Source organism: Tupaia chinensis, unplaced genomic scaffold (genome assembly GCF_000334495.1).
Source record: "Tupaia chinensis unplaced genomic scaffold, TupChi_1.0 Scaffold000314_1, whole genome shotgun sequence".
Lineage (NCBI taxonomy): Eukaryota > Metazoa > Chordata > Mammalia > Scandentia > Tupaiidae > Tupaia > Tupaia belangeri.
Genome location: NW_006159807.1, coordinates 3,050,901 through 3,057,672, shown reverse-complemented (window position 1 = coordinate 3,057,672; position 6,772 = coordinate 3,050,901). Strand labels below are relative to the sequence as shown.

The 6,772-nt window shown below is 40.7% G+C and overlaps 1 long non-coding RNA gene across 1 annotated transcript; it reads right to left on the bottom strand.

Moving 5' to 3' along the window:
* Positions 1-29: 29 nt before the first annotated feature.
* On the bottom strand, positions 30-2,111 carry LOC102480707 (uncharacterized). The gene is made up of 3 exons (XR_334929.2): positions 1,947-2,111; positions 1,750-1,863; positions 30-88 (listed from the first exon to the last, which is right to left on the bottom strand). It is a non-coding gene; the product is annotated as an uncharacterized LOC102480707 (long non-coding RNA).
* Positions 2,112-6,772: the final 4,661 nt, after the last annotated feature.

The window sequence follows — 6,772 nt, the reverse complement described above, 5'->3', positions numbered from 1 at the left end:
TCGCTCGACTCGGGGTCCCCTGGACTCACCTTTCTCTTCCTAATTAGTTTCCCGGCCTTCACACACTTTCCCTGTCCACAATTTGTTCCTACAGTACAGACAGAACATTTAAAAACACACATTTGGTTACAGACAGAACATTTAAAAACACACATTTGGTTGTGCCAGTTCCGTAATTTAAATTTTTCCAGGTGTTCTCATAGTCTCCAGGATAAAATCTAAACTCCTTAGCTTGGTAGAAGAGACCCTTAATCCTGGGAGCCCCATCCCACTACCTCTTCAGCCCCATCTCTCTTTACTCCCCCAAGAAGTACATTACACTTTTTTGCTATAGCAGACACTCGGCGACCATCGTACTTTCATGGTTTCATGTCCCTGCCTAGAATGCTCCCCCTTATGGGCTGAGTTATGCACCCCCACTCCCAGATTCATAGGTTGAAGTCCAAACCCCAACACCTCAGAATGCTACTTTATTTAGAGGTAGGACCATTGAAGAGGGAAGACATTTATGGGACACAGAAATGGATTATTATCTGTTGATTATAACGTGTTTTGTATCCTCAAATAGACTGATGTGAGGCTTATTCATGTTGGGTAAATTCAATTGACAAGCTAAGTGATGTATAATGATTAAATGAATAAAATAAAGTAGGGGCTGGCAGGTGGCATGGTGGCTAAAGGCACTAGACTCCCACATAGCCTACCACTGTTCAAGTCCTGAAACTGGCAGCTTGCTTTCTCACTTTCCCTTTCTCTCTCTGTCTCTCTCTGGTTAAGTAATAATAATAATGGGACCAGCAGTTAGCGTAATGGCTATGTTGCTGGACTCCCATGTAGTTGACCGCGGTTCGCATCCCAGACCCAGTGGCTTAAAACTCAGACCGGGTGCGTGTGCGTGTGTGCCCAAGATCCCGAGAGGAGAACGGAGGAGAAGGGGTTGCGGCGTGGCCATCCTCCCTGGGGGGTGATTTCTCACTTTCTGTCTCTCTGTCTCTCTCTGTATGTCTGGCGAACGCACACACCCTATAGCAAAAACCTCTCAAAAAAATAATAATAATAACAAATATAAATGAATAAATAAATAATTTTAATTAATTAATTAAAATAAAATTGAAAAAAGAGGTAAACAGGTAAAAATGGGACCTTGTGGATAGACCCTCATCCAGTATAACTCGTATGCTTAAAACGAGATTAGAGTCCAGATTAGAGGTTAGGGCACTAAACTCCCACATGGCCGGCTGTGGTCTCAATCTCAGACCTGGTGACTTGCTTTCTCACTTTCTGTCTCTTTCTGTCTCTCTGGTGAATGTACATGCCCTATAGCAAATTTTTAAAATAGTGATAATAATAATACATTAAATAACTTTTTATAAAGGGAGAAAGAAGACTAGGACACAGAAATAGAGGGAAGATCATATGAAGACAGAAGGAGAAAATGGCCATCCACTAGTGAAGGACAGAGGCCTCAAAAGAAACCAACCCTGCTGACACCTTGATCTTGATTTCTAACTTCTGGAACTGTGAGGAAATAAATTTCTGCTGCTTAAGTCACCCAATCTGTGGTACTTTTCTTTGCAGTACCAGCAAACTAGAACATTCCCCACATGCTCCTCCAGAATTTAGAGTATACATTTAGATTTAGGATCTCCTTTTACCTTCCCTCAAACTTCGTGAATCCCATCCTCCTACCCTGAGTTCCATTCCTTTTAGGGGTCCCACGCTACATAAGCACCATTACTTGACAGCCACCTTTCATTGTCGGGGTTCTGGATGCCTCAAAGCTTCTTTAATCCAGAGGCAGCAAAGTAGCATCCATGTCTCTTTCTCTAGATACCAACAATCCAGGAACATATACTTCTTTTCCTGGTAGAGACACCAATAGCATTAGAAACAATCAAAGTTTCACATCCATCTGAAATTTCTTCAATATCTTCGAATAAACCCACCTTTTAATGTAGTCATCATCAAAGTTTCTTTGTGTCATACAAATGTACATTCAAGAAGTTTCTGCTGATTTTAAAGACTCTCACTATATATAATTAATGATATTTTTACAACTCTTCTCATTGAACTTTTCAGTATTTATGTCTCCTAAGTGTTTTCCAACATACTGGTTAAAGACACAGGAGAAATTTACATAAGAAAACAAGTAGTTGCAAAGTGTTTCTTCTCTAAAGACACCCCAAAATAAAGAGTTACAACCTTTGCCAGACCAGCTGGAGTTCTTACAAGATTGCAAAAGGCATGTTCCTTTAAGGATAGCACTTTCTGCAGTAACAATGGGGATAGAATCCGGCTGCATGCTATCTGAGGTCAGAGGAGTAAAGAGAAAGGAGCGGTGACATGTGTCTGTAGCCTCACTCATTAGGGCCAGAAAGAGCATCTTAGGCAGGCACACAACAAAAGAGACTACAGGAAGATCATCTCTCTCATGATAAAGGCACGGGGGGAACCGTACGCTTGCCATACAGTTTGAGGTTGGAGTCATCTCACTGAAGCCTTGCTTCAAGCAGTTTTAAGGATGATTGTATAGCTATCTAGCTTTCCGGTGACTCAATTCTTACATTTTAAAGGAAATGAGAATTTGGTACACACTTGAAGTGTGGAATGTAAAGGCAGAAATTCTATTTTTGTGGACAGAAGATGACTCTTTCAAAAATCTAATCAGTAGAGACAAAGCAAACTAAACAAAACAAAAGACAGCCCAGATTATGGGAGGAACAGTTGTCCTAGATAATAATGCGTTGGAGGCTATGTGGACTCATTTTCACTGCTGCAGAATACTCTGGAGCAATAACGGAGGGTGGTCCCATGTATTGGTCCATGCCTTCTTCACTGACTGCTTAAGTTGCTGTCCTCTCTACTTGCTAGCAAAAATCAGTCTCGATCCATTCTGGTCCAGTTTGCACAAGCTCTTTTTCTGGTCTGTTTCTGACTTTGACTTACCCATCTACCATCTGTGTGAATAGCAACATCATACAAATGTAGAGAGCAGTGACTTCAGCAATAGGAGAAGTCATGGTCCAAGAAATAGGACAGCCTCTCTTTTCTGCACTAGGGATTTTGTTACAGCAATGAAAATGAGATGATAGGACAGTATTCCTTCCTTTGTGGTACTCAATGTCAGATTTTTCTTTCTCACCATCTCTTGCTCTTACCATCAAAAGATCCCTTATCTCAGGTGCTGTGGATTTCCACTTTACCCCCTAATTGCCAGAGGCATTGCAGCTCATCTTTAGGTGTGAGAGAAGGGAGGCTATCTGGGACAATGTAACTAAACTGGTACTTATTGACCAAACCTCCATACGCGATTATATTCTGCACATTTTCTCATCCTGTTGGTAATTTTATGTTGTGTCTGGGGGGAAGAACCTAGACTCCAAACCTGGTTTTTAAGTTTAAATTTGCTGTATTCCAGTCTTCTATCATACTGACTGCCCTAATTGCTGCCCTGCTGTGCTTCGCAGGTGGCTAGGAACAGCACACTGTCTCACACCTGCCCTACTCATTTTCTTACTGTGACTTTCAAGTGAGATGATGTATATGAAAGCTCTCCATAAACTCTCAATTGTTATACAAATATTAATAGTTCTTTGTTTTTGTTTTTGTTTTTCAAATTGCCATAGGGCACATGGCCTCACTGGAGAGAGACAGAGAGAGAGAGAAAGTGAGAAAGCACGCCCCCAGGGGAAATGACTATGCAGCAATCCATTCTCCTACACGCTTCTCTCAGGATTTTGGGCATGCACACACACGTGCCAGACTTGTTTTTCAAGCTGCCAGGCGCAGGACTCGAACTGGGCAGTCAGCCATGTGGAATCCAGCTGCCATAAACACCACACCACTGGCTAGCCTATTAGTAGTAATTTTTTTTTTTTTTTGGAGAGGTTTTTGCTGTAGGGTGCGTGTGCTCGCCAGACAGACAGAGAGAGACAGAGATAAAAAGCGAGAAATCACCCCCCAGAGGGGATGGCCACGCTGCAATCCCTTCTCCTCCATTCTCCTCTCGGGATCTTGGGCACGTACGCACACGCGCCCAACGTGAGTTTAAGCCACCGGGTCTGGGACTCGAACTGCGGTCTACTACGTGGGAGTCCAGCAACGTAGCCATTACGCTAACTGCTGGTCCCATTAGTAGTGATTTTTATTGTTATTTTTCTAACACTTTAGGTATTCTGGAAAAAATATCCCATAATTAATTTGCTTCTTCATTCATGTATTTATTAAACAAATGTTTATCCTGTAGATACAGAGCTTAATAAATATAATAGCAAGACTAGCAGTTAGTGTAATGACTATGTCGCTGGACTCTCATGTAGTTGACCGTGGTTCAAGTCCTGGACCTGGTGGCTTAAACTCACGCCAGGTGCGGGTGTGTGCATGCCCAAGATCCTGAGAGAAGAATGGAGAAGGGATTGTGGTGTGGCCATTCCTCCTGGGGGTTGATTTTTTGCTTTCTGTCTCTCTGTCTCTCTCTGTCTTTCTGGAGAGCACACGCGCCCTATAGCAAAAACCTCTCCAAAAAAAGAAAAAAGAATATAATAATAGCTACCATTTCTTATACTTTACTTTGTGCAAAAATAATAATAATAATATAAAATAAAATAAACCTTTTTTAGATTTTTTACAAGTTAATTAATTAATTTATTTATTTTAATTTGACCAGAGAGGGACAGAGTGAGAGAGAGAGAGGTAAAGTGAGAAAGCAAGCCCCCAGATCCAGGACTCAGCCATGTGGGAGTCCAGCACCCTTAAACACCATGCCACCTGCGGACCCCAAAACCCATAAACTTTACATAACTTATCCTGCCCAATTCTCATTAAAACTGTGAGGTAGAGGACCAGCAGGTGGCATGGTGGTTAAGGGTGCTGAACTCCCACATGACCAACCGCGGTTTGAGTCCTGGACCTGGTAGCTTACTTTCTCACTTTTCTTCTTGCTTTCTCTCTCTCTCTCTCTCTCTCTCTCTCTCTCTCTCTCTGTCTCTCCCCCTCTCACTGTCCTTCTTTGGTCAAATTAAAATAAATAAATAAAGTTAAATAAAATTAAAAACCCCTCAGTAGGGACTGACAAGGTGGCGTGGTGGTTAAGGGCTCTGGATTACCACATGGTCAATCATGGTTCGAGTCCCGACCTAGCGGCTTACTTTCTCACTTTCCCTCTCTCTTTCTGTCCCTCTCTGGTCAAATTTAAATAAATAAATAAAGTTAAGTAAATAATTATTTTTTTAAAAGAGATTAAAAATAAATCCGTGTGATAGATATTATTATTCCATTTGCATATGAGGTTTCTGTGTAGCCCCAAAATGTCATAACTTTTTTTTAATTATTATTAGTTTTCTCCCTCTCTTTCTATCTTTCTTTCTTTCTTCCTTCCTTCCTTTTTTCCAAAGGGTATGTGCACTCATCAGATAGAGAGAAGGAAAGGGAGAAAACATCTCCTATGGGAAATGTTGATGCTGAAATCCCTTCTCCTTTTTTTTTTATCCTGTTATGTTTTGGGACATGCACACACATACATGTACCTGGCATGTTTCTGAAGCCACACAGGCCAAGATCTGTACCATGAAGTAGCCATGTGGGTTCCAGCTCCTTTAATCACAAAACCATGGGCTGGCCCTATTAATTCATTTTTAATTGACAGATAATAATTGTGTATATTTATGGGATATAATGTGATGGGGTTTTTTGTTAATAATTATTTTATTTCATTTATTATCATCATTATTGGTTTAATTTGACAAGAGATAGAGAAAGGGAAAGTAGGAAAGCAAGCCTTCAGGTATGAGACTCGAACTGCATGCCCAGACATGTGGGAGTCCAGCGCCTTAACCACCATGGCACCTGCTGATCCCATGTGATGTTTTTATCTGTGTATACATTGTGGAAATATTTAATCTATTTAATATAATCTCTTAATCTCTTATCATCAGGGAAATGCAAATCAAAACCACAATGAGGTATCACCTAACCCAGTCAGAATGGCCATGATCAAATAAACAAAGAATAACAAGTGCTGGTGGCATGGCGGAGAAAAGGGAACCCTTACGTACTGCTAATAGGAATGTAAATTAGTAAGCCCACTGTGGAAAACAGTATGGAGAGTCCTCAAAAATCTCTAAGTATAACGACTGTATGAGCCAACAACTCTACTATTGAGTATATACCTAAATGACAGAAAATAACTCAATCGGAGAGACATTTGCCCATCCATGTTTATTGTAGCATTGTTCACAATAGCTAAGTCATGAAATCAACTGAAGTGCCCCAATAATGACGAATGGATTAAGAAAATATGGTACACATACACAATGCAATACTACTCAGTTATACAGAACAATAAAATTATTTCATTTGATACAAAATGGATGAACCTAGAAGATATAATGCTAAGTGAAATAAGCCAGACTATGAAAGACAAATATTATATGTCCTTGCTTAATGTATGCCAAATGTCCACGCTCCATGGCAGAAACTCAAGGCCTCAAAAGCATAGAAATAGATACAATAATTGTAGATACCAGGAGTTGCTTGAGGAAGGAATTAATGACAAATTTTAAGAATTATTTTATTTATTATTTGTTTACTTTGACCAGAGGGAGAGAAGGCAAAAGTGAGAAAGCAAACTGCCAGGTCCAGGACTCAAACTTCAGTCAGCCATGTGGGAGTCCAGCACCTTAAGGACCACATCATCTGCCAGCTCCTTGTGACAGATTTTTAATGGACATAAGAATGCATGTGAATAAGAGGGAAAGGTGGGCCAGCAGGCAAT